At 37.2% G+C, this 20,250-nt stretch overlaps 1 protein-coding gene across 16 annotated transcripts in view; it reads right to left on the reverse strand.

Annotated features, from left to right (window-relative positions):
- pHCl-1 (pH-sensitive chloride channel 1) overlaps positions 1-20,250 on the reverse strand; it is a 1,184,550-nt gene that overhangs the window by 138,609 nt on the left and 1,025,691 nt on the right. The gene's annotated exons all lie outside the window — the stretch shown is intronic.

Below are 20,250 nucleotides of genomic sequence, written 5' to 3' on the forward strand. Positions count from 1 at the left end.
CATGGCAAAAAATGGAAATATATATTATTTATTTATAAAATACTTAACACAACAAAATAAATGATGTTACAATAAACTTACTTTTTATAAAAGAATAAAAGTCGTCAAGTGTACGCGCAATGTGTACGTGAAAGATTATTATATAAAAGTGTTACTTTTTAATAGAAAAAAAGTTTTTCAATTACTGACGCAAATTATATCTACTTAATTTAATTTTATTTGGATGTAACGATACGCCTTCCGCACCTCGTTCTAGTCATAAGTGCGACCCGGCTGCGTGGCCGTTACCGAACACACCGACCGTTGCGCGCGCAATCGAGCATGCACTCGCCACGTGTTTATCGAACACCGCCGACGACCCGCGCTGTTCGTTGCTAAATTGTTAATAACAAATAATAAACGCGGCCGGATATATAAACCCGGCAGAATCCGAATAAAGGGACCAGACCGATCCGATCCTCCGACTTGTCCGCATCTCTGACCGATATCGGGAAACCGAGAATAGGCATTCCTGATCTCCGCCGAGCATACTCGACATTCAGCATCCTAGATCCGCACAAAGTGAGAAAATGAGACAGAGTCTCAGTCTCCGCCAAGCATACTTGACTCTCGCTTCCCTCGAGACAGAGCATTCCCAGTCTCAACGCTTCCTTACAATGATACGAGCAACACGGGACGGAGCATTCTTGGTCCCCGACAAGCATACTTGTCTCTCGTGCAGAATTCGCGAAACGGAGCGAGCATTCTTGCTCCGAACATTTGAACACATACCGACCGCGCGGAAATATGGCCTAACGCGACACGCACCATCGACGCTAACACCAAATCACCGCTCGACCAATCGCACGCCGGTGCGACCCGTAGGCCCCGACACCAATCTCTCATCCCGACGCACGCGTCGCGCACTCCGTACATATCACGCATATCGCGTGCGCACTAAGAACTTCGCGGCCTGCCGTACATCACGCCCGTTAGCAAGCACGCCCGACGAACTCACACTGCTGTATATTCATTTGGTTTGATACAAATAAAATATACTTTTACTAAACAACTGAATTACACACTTTTATTATTATTTTATTATTATAGGTGTACAAAAAAGTTCTGAGCTTTTTTTTGTAAAAGTCAATCTTTATTCAAAAACAAACAAAAAAATATTAATCAACAAAATATTCCCCGTTTGCATCAACGATCTTTTGCCATCTTTCGGGTAGCTTGTGAATTCCTTGACGATAGAAGCTCCGGCTTCGAAGCGATAAAGTCATCAATGCATTTTCGTATCTCTTCAAATCTCACGAAATGTGTATCAGCCAAATGATGCTGCAGCGACCGGAATAGATAGTAATCGGAAGGCGCCATGTCTGGGCTATACGCCGCGTACGGGAGAAGTTCCCAGCCTAACGCAAAGATATGGTCCTGAGTCGCTTTCGCAACATGTGGTCGAGCATTGTCATGAAGCAAGATCACTTTACGACGTCCTTAGCCAGTAAATGGCCTCTTTTCTTCTAATGCATCGTTCAAATTGGTCAATTGTTGTTGGTAGCGGTCTGCCATGATTGTTTCAACCAGTTGTAACAACTCGTAATATAACACACTTTTCCAATCCCACCAGGTACAGAGCAAACCTTCTTGGCGTGGATATTGGGCTTTGGCGTCGATGTCGAAGGTTGACCACATCATCCCATGATCAGTCAACCCATGATTTTCTACGTTTAGGGTTATCATAAAGAATCCATTTTTCATCGCCTGTAATGATTTTGTGCAGAAAATCTTTTTTCTGGAACTTTGAAAGCAAAGTGAGTGCAGTGTCACGCCGACGATTTTTTATGTCTTCGGACAATTCATGCGGAACCCATCTGCCTTCCTTCTGAACCTTTCCCATCGTATGTAAACGTACGGAAATGGTTTGCTGCGTAACGCCAAGCTATTCTGCAAGCTCCTTTTCAGTTTGCGCAGAGTTTATATCTAGCAGTGCTTGCAATTCGTCCGTTTCAATCTTTTGAGGGCGTCCAGCACGGTTCATCTTCAAGACTGAAATCTCCTTGACGAAATTTTTGATACCATCTTTTACATGTAGTATGACTTACAACTCTCTCCATCTTTTACATGTAGTATGACTTACAGTTCTCTCCATATGCAGCACAAATCATTGCAGTGGCTTCAGCAGCATTTTTCTTCAGATGAAACGCGAAGTGGATGGAAAATTGAATATGCTCTTTTTATTGCCATCGTGAACACTACTGATTTTTGAGGTTATGTGCGTCAAACGCCAAACCGTATGGCATTTTAGAAAGCAAAATGTCAACGCTTTAAAACCGCAAAAAGGCGGGAAGATATATAAAATTTAAATTGTTATTTCAGTTGTATGAAATCTAAAACTCAGAACTTTTTTGTACACCTAATAATTACCGAACCCGGCAACCGACGAGCACGTCCGCGCACCCGAACTCGAACGACAACGTAGGCAAGGACGGACCGTTATATGGTGCCTGAACAAGGACCGTGTTAAAAAAATTAATAAATAGTTAAATAACCAATTGGATACAACACATTTCCAAAGCGGAGGCAATTCGCATAGCGCGCTTGCTAAACATTGAACCGGCCGATACACTCGATGAACTACGCCGCCAGCTCCGTCAGATCATCAAGTCAAACTATGACTACGCAAAAAGCCGGATTTTCAACCAGTCTCGAACAAAACCCGCTCATGTTTTTCGAAGCCCCTATCATGGCAGATAAATTCATACACGCGAAAATTATGAAATCAAATCAGAAAGTGGGGATGCCATTTCGATGGGCGTGACAGAAACGCGACAAAACATTTGAACAGTATTCCACCGCGGTGCTCACCCTGATGCGCCGCGCGGGAAACTTTTCGCGACAAGAAAAAGTCGACCGTTTATTCGAGAATATGCTCGCCAAATATAAAATGTACGTTCGACTGACGTCACCGACATACACGACTTCGCGGACCAGGCTCAAGAATACGAAGATATTCAAAAAGTCCGCACCCAAGAGGAAAGTGGGGAGAAGCAACCTAACCGGGGAGCCGCAAATATTGCAGCCACCGCACCCGCACGATCGGGACAATACCTGTTGACGGTGCAAACAACGCGGACACGACCGTTTTAACTGTAAAAGACCGCCGAAAAAATTCTGTTCTCAATGTGGAAAAGACGGGGTTTTGACCAAAGACTACTATCCGTGACCGGGAAATGCATCCGCGAGATACCCCGAGCACACGCCGGCCGCAGACCAAACGTGCATAGAACATCACGATCCCACCTTATCGTGCTTATAGGCGACTACCAGGTCAGCGCACTTTTAGACACGGAATCCGAGATATCAATTATCAATTACGAGACCGCGAAAATAGTGAAAACGTTGCAAATCCGACCGACCGAGAGGGAGAGGCAGGTGCATTTAGCCGATGATACATTCGCGACAAGACCGGGAGAGGTTGAATTACCGCTCGAAATACTGGGACGGTAGTACAAACATATTTCACATCCTCCCCGCGCTTGAGAGCCAAATGCTCATCGGAACCGACCTATGGGCCTGACTAAACATCCACACCATTCTGTCACCTCAGCCACACAACTATCCTTTCGGCCACCCCCCGCACACATGGCCTATTACATCGGAACTGGCAACGCGAAGAAAACCACGTTTTACAAGAATTCTTGTCCACCGAACTAGTTAGCTAAGTTCAGCGACGTTTGCGGCCCCACCGATAAAATCTCGCACATCTTCCGCGTTAAAACCAACTTTCCGATCAAACAACGATATCGGCCCCAAAATCCCGCGATGCAACGCATCATCGATGATGAAGTATGCGAGATGGAGGCAGAGGGAATCATCGAGCCATCGAGTAACGCGTGGAGTTCACCGGTGGTAATCGTCAAGAAGAAGAATGGTAAACCACGGTTTTGCATTGATTTCCGTAAAGTTAACGAGGTCACCGAACGTGACGCGTACTCCCTGGGTAGATAACGGCCATCCTGAACAAGCTTCGCGGAGCCAGATACGAGGATGGATAGATATCCATCCTCGACCTTAAACAAAGCAGGTCTTATCTTTGTCACCTGACAGCCGTCCCATCACCGCTTTCACCGTTCCCGGCCGGAGCTTAATGCAATTCCGCATAATGCCATTCGAATTGCATTCCGCCCCGGCCACTTTTCAACGCCTGCTGGATGGCGTCCTAGGTCCTGGAACCGTATGTATTCATATATTTAGATATAATCGTGGTCAGCGACACTTGAGAGTCATCTCGCGGAAGTATTCGCTGATTACGCGAGGCCTGCCTCCGCCTGAACCCCGACAAATGCCACTTCTGCGTAAATGAATTAAAATACCTGGGCCATATTGTAGACCGACGGGGCATACGAACCGATCCAGACAAGGTTCGCGTGATCTCCCAATGGCCGCTACCCACGAATATACGACAGATAAGACAATTCATGGAAATGGCCTCCTGATACCGACGGTTCATATCGAATTTCTCCTCCCTCGCGGCCCCTTTAACTAAACTAACGAAGAAAAATGCGAAGTGGCGGTGGGGCTCAGAGGAGGACGATGCCTTCCAGGAATACAAACGAGCGCTCACTTCCGCTCCAATCCTGGCCTGCCTGGACTTCGATCGGCGTTTCGTATTACAGACCGACGCAAGTTCATCCGGCCTTGGGGTCGTACTCAACAATTCGAGGAGGGAGAACGCGTAATAGCTTACGCGAGCCGTACGTAAACGGGGCTGAGCGCAATTATAGCGCCACCGAGCTCGAGTGCCATCACATGGGGGATTCGCCACATGCGAAGCTATCTAGAAGGATACGTATTTACCGTCGTGACCGATCATCAAGCCCTCCGGTGGCTCCAGCGGAGTCCCCGACGGGACGGCTAGGACGATGGGCACTCGAACTCCAACAGTACGTTTTTGACATCCGATACCGCCGGGGCCAGCTCAATCGCGTAGCAGATACCTTCTCCAGACGTCCCGCTATAAATACTATCCGCTTTCGCGTTACTTGCCCCTGGTATCGTCGGCAAAATTGCTTAAATAAGAAAGTCCATGAAAAACCGAGCGATTTCCGAGACTATTGTATTCGCCAGAATCACTTATACCATCTCTTCTTCCATTCGACCGATTTCCGCGACACACCGGTCGCGGACCAATGGAAAGAGAGCGTGCCGTGCGAGTGCCGACTCGAGATGTTACACCGCATGCACAACGAACCGGACACTTAGGCATAGCCAAAACGATCGCGCGAACGGCTCGCCTCTATTACTGGCCCGGGATGTTCGTAGACATCACTCGCTACGTAATTGCGAAAATTGCCTTGCCCACAAGGTCATCCAAGAACGCCCCGCCAGTTTTCTTCACCCGTCACATGTATCCGAGCCGTGGGAGAAGATCACGGTCGATCTCGTAGGGTCGCTATCCCGTTCGACCAATGGACACACCTGGTTGCTCGTCATGCAGGATCAGTTCACCAAGTGGGTAGAGCTACGATCCTTAACATTAATCACCAACTCACTCCCGCCTACGCTCCGTACTGCAACCCGATGGAACGTATAAACCGCACTTTATCATGATTTATTATATTACATCAAATATGCTCGCAAACAAAAATATATTTTACGCAACATATATTTGCTTTTATTTCTTATATTTGCGACAAGTCAATCTTACATTCACATCAATAGTCAGTATTCATTAATATGGAGTAATTCACTCTCCTCTTTCCCCCCCCCCCCCTATCAGGTGGTCACTCCCATAAGCCACCTCATGACGGATTATTTAACTCGTATTATAATATTATTCCAAGTTACGTTGTTGCTTAGAGCGGATGAAATAGAAAAAGAGTCATCTACATAGTGAGTATAGATTGTCAATAAAAGTAATAGTGTTTGCAACAATTGTAATAAGTTTAGCTTTAGAATAGTTCAGTGTAGTTAGTCAGTGTAGTTAATCAATGCAATTGGCTACCTCTGTTTATTGGCTGCCTCTATTTTATCGATAAGTTTTACATTTTTGGTTTTGCTATATTTCCACTTTGATATGGAATCGTGCAATGCATTGAAAAAGAAAGTAAAAGCTTCTCGAAGCTTCTCAGAAAACGAAGCTTTTCAGAAGCTTGGCTTAATGATGAGCGATTTAAATTTTGGATACGAAAATTACCTTTTGATGATAGTTTTTTTTATTGTATTGTATGCGCTAAAAATTTTTCGTGTGATCCAATATCGAATATTATAAGACATGCAGAATTTGCGCAACATAAAAGAAATATTGATAAAGATGTATCATCTGATAATGATAACGTAACTTTTGAACAAAAACCATTGCATCCGAATGTATTTAAGCAGCAATGGTTAGAGATCGAGCAATTTAAGCCATGGCTACACGAAGTGCAAAGTGATGTAAATTCATTTGCATCATGTACGATTTGCGAAAAAACTATTGCTGGCGGTTTATCGCAAATCTACGTCACGTCGTAAATACATAAGAATAATTGCGAAAAGTTTGATGAAATAACAAGCAAATCGAATAAAGATTGTAACATAGAAATTAGCGAACTATTTTCGTCCTTTGAGGAGCGGAAAAAATTCGCGGAGATTCGATATGCTGCTTTAATCGCTGAAAAAAAATATTTCACCAAAATGCAAAAATAATACTCGATTTTTTTAAAGACGTAGGCAAAGATCCTAACGTTTTGAAAAGCATGACTATGAGTCGATAAAAATATACGAATATAATTATAAACGTTTTATATCCAGTTGAGACGAATCGTGTGATAGAACATATTCAAAATACAAAATTTTCTATTTTTATAGATGAATCAACAGATGTTTCTAGTGAAAAATGGATGACATTTCACGTTCGATACGTTCATATTGAAACATTAGAAATTCATTCGCAACTAGTAAAATTAATTGATCGATGCAACAGATTGCAGCGCGGAAAAATTGTTTAATGCATTTAAATATGAAATGTGGAAACTACAAATACCTTTTTCAAATATTGTTGCCTTGTCATGCGACAATGCGTCCGTTATGGTCGGAAAACATTTATCTTTCAAGAAAAAATTGAAAGAGATGTGCAATAATGTATTGACATTATCATGTTCATGTCATTCTGCTTCATTAGCTTCGCATGCCGCGTGTGCTAAGATACCTCAAACTTGTGAGGAATTCTTGAAAAGAATTACAAGCTAACTTGTAGTCCCAAGCGATGGTCTATTTTCACCGAATTAAGTGAATGTTTTGAAGAAAGGACTCACAAAATTGTAAAGTTATGTAATACACGAGAGCTTTCTTACCACGCGTGTATCGACAGACTTTTTCAATCTTGGAATACGATACAACATTTTTTGAATGAAATGATCGTGAGCGAGAAAGGTACATTTGCAGAAAATTTGTTACATGTCATGCAGAATGTAGATACAAAAGCATATTTGCTATTCTTAAAATATACATTACATTTTTTTAATATATTTAATGCATTTTTCCAAGCTGAGGAAAGGAGGATACATCTGTTATAATCAAAATCAATTGATTTTTTTAGAAGAAATTTGTATAAATTTTATAAAACCAGAAATTTTAAAACATTTGCCAAATATAACATTTTGTAAGACAGAAAATCATAAATCTTCAAATGATATTTTTTTAGGATCGGAGTGCGAAGAATATCTTCATCAATTGATAGAGGATGGACACGCAAACATAGTTGCAACTGTTCGAGAGAACTGTTAGCGATTTTACATAACTGCAGCCGAAGAAATTTTCAAAAGATTACCAGTAAGTGATACATTTTTATCAAAATTACATTCTTTATCACATATAGCTTTATTGAGTACGATAGGGAAACATCATTTCATGATCTTTCTTTTATTTCTGCAAGAATGGGTGGTTTTGACGAAAACGATTTAAAGAAAGAATGGTTTGCCTTAAATTCAGATTTTTCAGTAACAGAGAAACAAGATTTGTTATAATTAAATTTTCATAATATGTGGAAGGAGATTTTACAAAGACAATATTTAAATAATGAAACTAAATATCCCAATTTAAGAGCCCTCTTCAATTCTATTAGAGCACTCCCAAATTCAAATGCAGCTCCGGAAAGAATATTTTCCCTCTTAACAGATGTTAAAACAAAAAAACGAAACAGATTATCGTCGATTACTGTAAATGCCATTATATTGAAGTTAGCATTAAAAACAAGAAACAAAACTGCTTTAAACATGAAGCTCGATGAATAGTATTTATCTTTTATGTCGGCAGATAAATTATATGTTACCTCTTCGGTAAAGCAAAAGAAAAGTTTTCACCTACATGCTGCAGACGATATTGCTGGTCCATCTTCGTCTAATATGCACAATAAAAAGGATAATTGCTTGTGTTTCATCAAATGCATTAAAGCATTAAGTTAAATAAATACTAATAATAATAGTAAATAATATTAATAGCAATAAGTTTAAATAAATAATATACAATATCTATAAAGAACATCGCATCTGCACAAGACTTTATCTTGTTTTAATGTGCACATATTACACTTGTTACAAAGATAAATGTGTAAAAAATATAATAAAAAATAAAATTAAAAAATGTAAAAAATACAAAAAAATACAAAAATACAAAAAAAATATAATAAAATTTTTTAGTTTCCTAATTTTTTTATCTTCTATTATATCTATTCTTTATTATTTTCTAATTACAGATATAACTCTTTCTAATAATAGATATAATTTCCATTTTTTTTTAATATAACGAACATTGTATGTCAATGTTATTAATATAATGCTTACAACTGTAAGCGCTAAAGCGAACGTAGCCTATATCATAAAGCGCGATCGTTTCGATGGTCAGAAATCAGAATCGCCGAACGAGCAGGCTAGTGTGAGAATAAAGAGCGAAAGAGTCAGGACTAAGTTTGCTAGCCTCGTCTATTACCCGACGGCGGCCGAACTTTCGAATTCTCACGGATATGCTTTCTCCTTGTGTGCGGCATCCCCACTCCCTGACTCTCTCGTGACTCTCGTCTTGAATCTAGCATCACTGCCGAGCACGCCACGTGCGTACCGAACACCGCCGACGACCCGCGCTGTTCGTTGCTAAATTGTTAATAACAAATAACAAACGCGGCCGGGTATATAAACCCGGCCAAATCCGGATAAAGGGATCAGACCGATCCGATCTTCCGACCTGTCCGCATCTCCAACTGATGAAAACCGACCGGGAAACCGAGAACAGGCATTCCTGATCTCCGCCGAGCATACTCGACATCCGACATCCTAGATCCGCACAAAGTGAGAAAACGGAACAGAATATTCTCAGTCTCCGCCAAGCGTACTTGACTCTCGCTTCCCTCGAGACAGAGCATTCTCAGTCTCAAAACTTCCTTACAACGATACGAGCAACACGGGAGCATTCTCAGTTCCCGACAAGCACACTTGTCACTCGTTCCTCTCTATCTTCCACTCCGAGACGGAGCATTCTCAGTCTCATCAATCCCGCCAGTACACGAGCACACGGGATGGAGTATTCTCGGTCCCCGACAAGCATAGCTTGTCTCTCGTGCAGAATTCGCGAAGCGGAGCGAGCATTCTCGCTTCGAACATTCGAATACATATCGACTGCGCGGAAATATCGAGTAACATGGCACGCACGATCGACGCTAACACCGAATCATCGCTCAACCAATCACACGCTGGCGCGGTTCGTAAGCCCCGACACGAACCAATCTCTCGTCCTGACGCACGCGTCGCATACTCCGTACATATCACGCATGTCGCGTGCGCACCAAAAACTTCGCGGCCATCACGCCCGTCAGCAAGCACGCCCGGCAAATCCACTGTGTATCCACCTGATTGATACTGTGGCGGTCCCCCGCTCACACAACTAATACCTAGCAAAAACATACACGAAAAAGCCACAAATGGTAATCGCCGACGTGATCTGAACACGCAACACATGCAACACACGCAACACATGCAACGCAACGCAACACACGCAACGCAACCGCAACCTTCTGCCCTTCTCCTTGGCCAATCATCGGACGCACTCGACTTGCCGAGGTCTCGCATCTCCCTGTCGACGTCCATACGGCCAGCCCACATTGCCAATCGGTACAGACAGCCAATCACTGGACACCTCTCGACTTGCAAGGTTATGCTCACAACCTCACTGTCGAGGTCCTCCAAATGGCTCGCCCAACGGAGAACTAGTGCACAAGAGTCGCAGCGGCAACATGCCCTCCTCACATCGCGCATCACATATCTCCCTGGGCTCCTGCAGATACACAGGACAACGGGCACACAGAGAAGAATCGGAGCTTGTCCACTAAGGGGGGAGTCCTGTGGCGGTCCCCCGCTCACACAACTAATACCTAGCAAAAACATACGCGAAAAAGCATCGTGGCCCGCATGGCGCAGTGGTAGCGCTCGAGACTCATACACCTGAGGATCTAGGTTCGAATCCCACCGCGGCCAACATCTTTTTTCCGTCATCAAAATTCTTCATATCGTGGACAACGCTCCTCCAACACCAAGCCGCCACAATACAAATAAAATATATTTTTACCAAACAATTGAGTTACATACTTTTATTAATTACCGAATCCGGCAACCAACGAGCACGTCCGCGCCCCCGAACTCGAACGATAACGTAGGCGAGGACGGACCGTTATAAGAATATCATTTTTTTAGTAACAAATATTATTTATTATTTAGCATATTTGAAACATTTTTTTACTTTATATATATACTAGAAAAAACAATCAGTATTCAGTCATTATTTTTTAATAATCTTTTTTAAAAAAAATATATATACATTATTGTACATTTTTTGCTCCTCTAGGTCATTTTTTCTTGTTAATTTGCGCATCCAATATCTATCCATCCATTAGATGTTTCATCTCTACATATACTTGTATAATGACTGCATGCAAATTAAATCTATTTTTATTAATTTATCATTTTGATCTGAAAGTATTGTAAATAAATGTTAAGTATTTCTCATATTAATGTTAATTCTTTTTTAAATATTGTATCTTTTCCTGTACAATTTTTCTTTGTTAATTCTTTTTTAAATATTGTATCTTTCCCTGTACAATTTTTACATAGGTCATGAGAGTGATATCACCTCGAGAAAGTAATATGTTACGTCCGTGGTTTTGGAGGAAAGATAATACCTTTCGTCAAGAGCAGGAGAACTCGGGTGGACGCACGGAACCTTTTCTGTTCTCACGGAACGACGTCGTGAGGTCGATTTGCGAGTCGAACGCGCGTTAACGGGGCAGGAATCGGGTCAGCGTCGGTGACGTTATTATTCTTACCTATCGGTGGTCCGTTTTTTGGTCAGAGAACCGAATCTCCTTTACCAGGGATGGACCTCGTGCGATCCTCAGGGAGCCGTGAATGGTTCGGGGTCAAGTTTTAGGGTAAAGAAATTGAGACGGAATTCGAGTTAACTGATTTAATAATAATAATAAAAAAAAATGAATTACAATATTCGGAAATTTCTCTGTGTACATTAAAGGGTTGAAATACTGGTTACAAAAAAAAAGAAAATTTTTATACATAAATTTTGAATAATAGTAAATAACAACAAACAAAAGAAAATCTAGATTTTATATACCCAATTGTTCCAATTGGGGTAAAAAATTGGTGATCGCGAACATGTCGATGGGATCGGGTTGCAAGTGTGGGGGGGGATCAGGGTGAGCGCTGCGGAAAGCCTTGACTGGGACGAGGTAGGGAAGAAGATCACGGGAAATATACATGGGGATGGTATCGGTAATTTGGTGTTTTGAGATCTGATCCCAAAACTGGCTGTCGAGTTTGAATCTTCTTTTAATGAAGAAGGTGCCAGGAGGTGGATGGGTGGGAGAGCGGGGAAATTGGCGGACGAGATTGAAGAACTTCTCCACGTCGAAGTTCTCTGGAATACATTGTCTTTCAAAATCTGCCACGGAGCGGAGGGCGGTGGCGTACTGTTACTGGCGTGCAAGGGATGTTAGCTAGTCTCAGTTCTACGCCTATCAACTGCTCCGCGAATTCTTCGGCGTGGCCGGTTTCGCGACGAATCCGCTTATTAGACTTCTCCCGACGGTGTCGCAATGCCCGTTTCGTTCATCTATTCGGGATGGCGTTCGTTTGGTTCACTATGTAAATAAGAGTCAGATGAAAGAGTATGTGAGGTGAGAGTGGTAAAAAAAGAAAGAAAAAAAAATAAATTGAGGACTCGTGGTAAGGCAGCTTCACCGAATCAATCGGCGGCTTGCCAGGTTGGAATGTTGTGGAATCGGGGGAGGCAGCTTCACAGAATCAATCGGCGGCTTGCCAAGTCGGAGTGTGAAGAAATCGGGGAAGGCAGCTTCACCGAGTTAATCGACGGCTTGCCAATTTGGAATGTTGGAGTGTTTTAATGAAACAAATATGTAGAGATCGCGAACCAAACAGTCAGTCTACCGCGGGAAAAAGTGATAAAGATGGACTTACTTTTATTGTAGCGGCCGCTGGTGATGGACGAGAAGTGTAATGGCTAGGCTGGATCGTGGATAGAATCACACGAAAAATGTAAGAATTGCGCACAGATTCTAATTGATAAAAAGATTTTTCGACAATTTCGGATGGTCCCGTCCGTGAAGGCGTGGAGCGATGAGAAGCGGGAAGAGAGCGATCCGCTCCAAGTCGCGGTTTTTAAAGGGTTCCGAAGGGGTGGGAATATCTGAGGGCGTGATGGGATCTGCGTTGGCTTGTCGAATGATAGTTTAGAAAAATTGTGAGTAGAGGAAGGAGGGGAGCGTTCTGTGAATTGTGGTTGTTTTTATATTTCCAGATTTCCTAGCGAATGATGGAATTAGTTAGTAAAAATTTTTCCGCCATTCCACACCCTCAATCATTCATTGGTGTGGCCGCCAACGACCGCTCATTTCTTCTTGATTGGTGTTTCCCTTAGTTTCCCCACCAATTTGGGGAGTGTCACCCTCGAACGATCCGACGCGTTTCTTGTCCGTTAGGAATTTGCTTTTGTTAATATTTTTTAATTTTATTGATATGTCATAAACTTGTCGGTGCCGACAAAGCGGTCTATCGCAAGAATTATTTTTTTTGATAGTGAGACGTAACTCGAGAGGGATTTTTGTTTATTTATTTAGAGTTTCTTTAGATCGTTCGAAGCGCTTCATTTTCAGATTAGCAGCCGTTGTCTTTTTCCGAAAGAGAAGAATTCGTGGAGTCCCCCGGACGTAACAAATATTTAATAAAGTAATATTTAATAATCATTAAGATCGTAACTGTCTTTCTTTAAATTAATAATGAGAATTGAAATAAAAATATCATTAGTAATAACAATTATATTATCACAAGTTTTGTACCGTATTGTGGAACGTATTTGATGCTTAATTAGATTTTTTATATAATCATATTTTTCACATATAGCTATGAGAAATTCAGATGCATCTTATTTTATACAGCTAGAAAAATTACCTCCTAAATCTTGTCGTACTGTAAATGTATTCAAATCAGATATTCTGTTTTCATATCGATTCATTAATATACCTAAAACTTTTAATTTATCACACTCAAAAATTTGTTTTCTAATAACACTTAAATGCAAAAGACATTGCCAAACTGCATTTGCGTAAGAAACTTTATCCTTATTTTGGATGTATTACCCAAACAATATTTTTTTGAATCGTTTCATGTGATTCTTGAACAGAAGAAATAACTTTTGATCCATAAGTCCATAAAGTATCTTTTATTTTAATATATTTTTGTTTTGAAATAGTAATCAATTTCGCTTCTGATATATTATATGTTACATGTTGTTATATGTTATTTATGTTGTTTTATGTTATATGTTATTAATTTATGTTTTATATTATAAAATATGAATCTTGAGTTTTATTTTTATTTTTTTAAATAAATATAATTTGCGTCAGTAATTGAAAAACTTTTTTCTCTTAAAAAGTAACATTTTTATATAATAACCTTTTACATACAAACTGCGCGTACACTTGGCGACTTTTTAATTTTTTTATAAAAAGTATATATTACCCAAAATGTGTATGAAGGAAATAATCAGAAGAACAAGTAGAAATGGCAAACAATAAAGAAATAGCAATTATAAAAAAAAGACAGTACAGGAAATATTCTTGTAAAAATGGATACGTTACATGTATCTTCGAAGGTATTAAAATTGCCCATCTAAATTTAATATTTACAGTCATAACGAAGTGATATTTAACTATGTGAAATAAGAATTTATTTTGAGATCTAAAAGACTTTAATATTTACATTTCATTATATAGCATAAAATAACATAAAAGTCATACTTTATTGAATTAATAATTAATAAATAATTAATAAGTAACTTTTAATTAATAAGTAATTTTTCTTCATTAGAAGACGAATCTAATATTCCCATACAGATAATATGGAATGCTATTTCTTTCTTACACTAAATCTTTTCTATTCCTTAGCTGCACTCTTACACTTAGTTCTGACTAGTTCAGTTCAGTTCAGTTCTAATGCAGCCCTAGTGCGGAAATAAAAAGCAAATCCTATGTCTCTGTTCCGGATTATATCGGAAGTTGTGGGCTGATTGTATCCTCTTCCAACTGAATTTTCACTTCGTCTTTCTTGCATTTCTCGCATTTCATAAAATCTTTGTACTAATACCGCCCCTCTACCTCTGGATCGAACATTATCAATGTTTCTTATTCGTTGACTAGTTGTAAGCTGCTTGATATTTGAACTCACTTTTTTTTTTTAGAAGATCGCACAATACTAACCGGAATGTTTCTTTTATAGGTATCACATTTAGAAAAACACTATAAATAACAAAGATAAAATAAAATAATAACAAAATCAAATAAAACAATTTTAATAAAAAATATAATTGTTAAATATTATTTACATAAATAATAAAATATCTCTACTCGATGAGGCACACCACACTTTGCACAAGGTATATCCATATCGCAATAATTATAAAAATGAGATTGATGAGTTAATGAGATTGTAACATGCATTACTGTTTATATTGCAACAGAAGTACGCCACTTCGCACATGCACTTTGGTTTATTTATATTTTATTATTCATATAACAACACTATGATATGATCTATTACTAATACTATGATTTTATTCATTTTATGTTCAAGTATTATGTAAATGTTTTTCTGGCTGTAATAAAAATACGTAGTAAAAATTACTTCCAATTATACGCAGAATATAAAATATGTTTCTCTATCGTCATTTTCTATCATGGAAAAATGCAAATAAACATGCAAGAAAAATCGAGCGTACGGACGAGCACAAATACGAATAGTATGCGTATACAGGTATTTGTAATTATTTCTTAAAAATGATATATTGCAAAATAACTTTATCATATATAATTGAATTCATATTAAAATAATCTGTAATTTCGTCATTAAAAGAATTTTAAATTTTAAAAGAAAAATAAAGTAGTGGGATAAATGTTTAAAAAAATTTTTTTTAATTTTTTAAAATTGCTGTAAATGGTAAATTGCTGAATGGTATAAAGTACTCTTGATACCATTCAATTTTTATTCAAAACATTCTCTTCTATCTCTTATAATTTTGATGATATTTGCTTAAAAAGAAATAGATTTTTTTCAAAGGGGTGTTTCATCCCCTAAAAGTGAAAATAGGCACGTATAAAAAAATACATGTCCCTTATTTTTTGATCTAAAGAACAACATATACAAACTCATCGAAATCGGAGGGGGACACTTCGGTCCGTTTCCTTGTAAAGACTAGAATAAAAGAGTGTTGCATACAAGCGAAGTCGTGCACGACTTAAGAAAGAGAAAATTACAAGATAACGCTCACGGTTCGGCCGCACACATGCACACTCACACATATATACTCACACATACATATACACGCATACGCACACACATGTGCGAAACTGTATGCGAAACATTATTCCTGTCATCCGCCCCGACTGACGACTTTAAAAGAACATTGCCGTCCGCGCACGGAAGTAATCCAGCTCGGACAAAAGGATCGCCAACCAACGTGCGCGGCGTCTGTTATCTCGCTTTCGTCAAGTCGAACACATGTTGTTTGTTTCCGGTTCTTTTAGCGAAGCCGAACCAATCATATAAAATTTGGCAACACGGCGGGAGTCGAAATATCGCGGAAATATCGGCAGTCAATCGATCTACGACGGGTCTAAGAATCAGACGTTTCAATTGTACGATATTATTCACGACACTCATCCTTGCGTGGAGTGCGACAACCGCGACACAAGGCTAAGGTCTCGAAGCGTTATCGCATCTCCATGAGTGTGAGCACGACTCAGAATGATACCTCCTAGGCATTATCGAGTGCCGAAACAGTCCTAGATTACGAAGTGCCGACTCAGAGCGACCAGCTCCCAGGCGTCGTCGGACACTATCGCGTATCACATAACAACAATAGTGCGGTGATCAAAATAAGTTTTAACGAACAATAAACAGTTTACATACGAAAATACAACGTGTGCAACAATTTTATTGTTATCCACGTAACAAAGAGCACTACACGAATATTAAGAGAGCTTGTAGTTCTCCTTCTCTGATTACTAATCATAAACTGGAGAACAAACACGAGTTTGACTTGAGAGAAAATAAAATAAAACCATCCTTCAAAAACAGAAATGATACATATAAAAAGACAATATCATATATCGTAGAACAAGCAAAGCGATACCGATCTTTTGCCTGACAGTTCAGTCAAATTTGGTTTCTCTTTTTTGATCACCTTTATTTTCCCCTTTTATTACCTTTCATTATGTATTTTCTTTACAATAATTGATCCATCTCATTATACTGTGCATGAAAGTATTAAGATATAATTGCTAAAATGATTAGTTTAGATATTTTATACTTTATGTCAAGTTGCAAATCAAATTCAAGTCTCATAACTCAAAAAATATTTAAAAAAAAAATACTTTATATAATGTGTTGAAAAGCTCTCAAGGTAAGCTATGAGAATATGTAATGAAAAATGGGGAGTTTAAAAAAATTTAAAGTGACTTGCTCTAATCTTGACAAGATCACCGAAAATCAAATTAATAGTACCATCTTATGTCTCCCTCGAAGTCATAAAATTTTTGTTTGAAACATTTTCCCGTATCTTTTATACTTCACGAGATATTTCGATGCAAAAGTTAAAATGGGATTCTGTATATATGATTCATTTTATCACCTCCAAAAAATTTTTATTTTTGATTTTAGAAAAATATCTTAGTCTTAGAAAAATATTTAAAAGTTGTTCGACTCTGAAGGGAGACACATGATCCCGATGTAAGTCTACTGGCGCTATCTTTTAATTTATAAAAATAAAAAGAACTTTACAATGAAATACATTTTATTTTATAGTTCAGTTTCATTTTTATTTGAAAAGTCGTTTCATTATTTCTATAAAAACATAATATCAGAAAATGATGCAAACTTTTAATAAACTTTGTATAAAGTAAAAAAGAAACTCTGTAAAAGTGAAAAAAGATCCAATCCAAAATTAATGTCAATTTATAATTGCCAATAAAATTTTATTGAATTATTATTTATTGAATTATACTTGTGTTTACATAAAAATAAAATATAAAAGAAAATCTGATGTGTAAAAAAAAATGACGTACAAAAACTTAGCGCACTCGGATTGCAAAACACATATATACATGTACGTACACACACATACATTTACTGTATTATATTGCACTCTTACTGTTTATCTTTTTACATTAATAATGTGAATATTACTTTTAAAAATATTTATAAATAAAGTTTTTTATATAATTTTTATTTATATAACTTTTTTTAACATTATACATAAACATATAAGGTTAAAAAAAGATTTATAATAATATTTTAATAAATATTAAGATATGTGCGTTCATACTAGATAACATTCTAATAAAATAAACTCTTAAAGAGTTATAGCCGTAGGAGTTATAGGAGTTATGTAATTGCATAGCCCAAAAAAAATGAAATTTTTAGGAATTATTTTTAAAAACACTCAAAGATTTCTTTTCGCAGGTAAGATATAGTATTTAAAAGTACATATATTTTACAACTTATACAAATTTTTTCAAGCTATAGTAGTGAAAAACACACGAATAACAGGCACTATTGCAAAAGATGTTTTTTTTTTAAATTACTTTGCGGTGAGCACAATTTCTCGAAATTGGATCATCTGAATTCAGAAATTCAAAAAGATTTCGTTAGTATATGCTCTAATCTTGTCCTTGAACGATTGATTTTTTTTTTAATTTTATTTTGAACAAAATGCCGTTATGATAAAAATATACGATTTTTATATGATTATATTTTTTGTTTTTTATTAATTAAATAAAAAATTTTATTAGAAAAAAATCAATCATTCAAGGACAAATATTTGATGTATAAAAGAAGCCTGCAAAATTTTAGCCCGATTGGTGCAGCGGTTCCCGAGATATCTTGCTCCGATTCATATGTTTGAAAAAAATTCGATTTCGAGGAAAACCCAATTGAAGTTTTAAATTAAGTTCTCACGTAAATAAAATTACTACATTTCAACTTACACAGAATCATCTATTCCCGACCCATAAGATAAACCTTCTGCTGCAGATGTTATCTCCAAAATATCAATTTACAAAATATCAATTTACATTCCAGTTACATTCCAGTTTCACACAGAATAAACCGCCTTGCCTCGGCAGTTATGGTGCGCTACCTGCGCTAAGTAATTTGTGCAGCGTATTCTTCAAACTCGTATATCTCCGATAATTTTAATTCAAATCACTTCAACTTTCAGAAAATATTCTTTAGATTGTATAGTTTATGAAAATAAATATTTTCAAAAATCGATTTTTTCGACCTATATAATTATATATATATAACCCCTTAAGTTTCTTGCATTATTTATGTAAAAAATGTTTTATTAATAATTAATTATATATTTCATTAATTTTATTTAGTTAATATTGAAAAAGGGATAAGTTATAAGAATATAAGTAAAAAATTTTAAAATATATTGAATTTTAATTCAAACTGTTTTCTATTTGTCTGTCACATAATTCAATGTCCTTATTAAAAGTAGTTTTAATGCGACCCACTGGGCGTGCCAAATTTTTGTACGTCGTTTTTTTTTTCTTACACATCAGATTTTCTTTTACATTTTATTTTTATGTAAACACAAATACAATAATTTAATAAAATAAAATTTTATTAGCAATTTTATTGACAAATTAATATTAATTTTGGACTGATAACATCTTTTTTCACCTTTACACTTTCTTTTTTATCACTTTATAAGATTAGTTTGCGCTATTTGTTAATACCATGCTTTTTATAGAAATAATGAAACGACTTTTCAAATAAAAATGAACTACAAAATAAAATGTATTTCACTATAAAGTTCTTTTCATTTTATTAAATTAAACTAATGTTGGCGCTAATTCTTGATATCACATCTTTTGTAATTTAAAACTTTACCAATTTAAAACTTATTACTAAAAAGATTTTTATAGGTGAAAATTTTTGTAGATAAAATTTTTTTTACATAAATAAGAAAAGGGGCTCGTGAACTTGGCTTTATTTTTTATTTTTTTTAAGGGGATGCTAAAGCAACGATCAAACTTCCATAAGAAATTGCCCTCATCTAGAGGAAACTAAAATGTCGATAATTTAACACATGATAAATTATCAACATCTATAATTCCGCTTCGTATTTGAAGTAAGGACCATATATATATATATATAGATTGCGTTTAGAAACGCATCCGTAGACTATGTACAATGCCATTCAATGGGTCTGTTCTTTTTAGCTGAACTGGCTGTACTAGTTCAGAGTTTAACTTTCTTCTTCCAGTATAACCAATTCAGCTAAAAAGAACAAGCCTAATGTCTAAATTAAGACATAATGTATACAATATTAACTAAATAAAATTGAAATGTATGTATATATTGTATACTTGCAATAAAATTACGATTTTTACTTTTATATTTTCAATAAAATAAGAAAACTAATATTTATATTAATCAATAAAGGCAACGAAATAATCACCGATGTTTTTTCAAAATGGAGTATATAATTATAATTTTTTCACATAATATTTTTCACATAATGATTTTTCTAGTCATTCTATACGAGTTAATCAACAAATTAATAGTTTATGAGAGATTTCATGCTTTGATAATTTATTGTAATATATTTTGATATGAAATATAAAATAATTAAAGTATTTATGTG

This window comes from Pogonomyrmex barbatus, unplaced genomic scaffold (genome assembly GCF_055798465.1).
Source record: "Pogonomyrmex barbatus isolate J1 unplaced genomic scaffold, ASM5579846v1 scaffold4, whole genome shotgun sequence".
Taxonomy (NCBI): Eukaryota; Metazoa; Arthropoda; class Insecta; order Hymenoptera; family Formicidae; genus Pogonomyrmex; species Pogonomyrmex barbatus.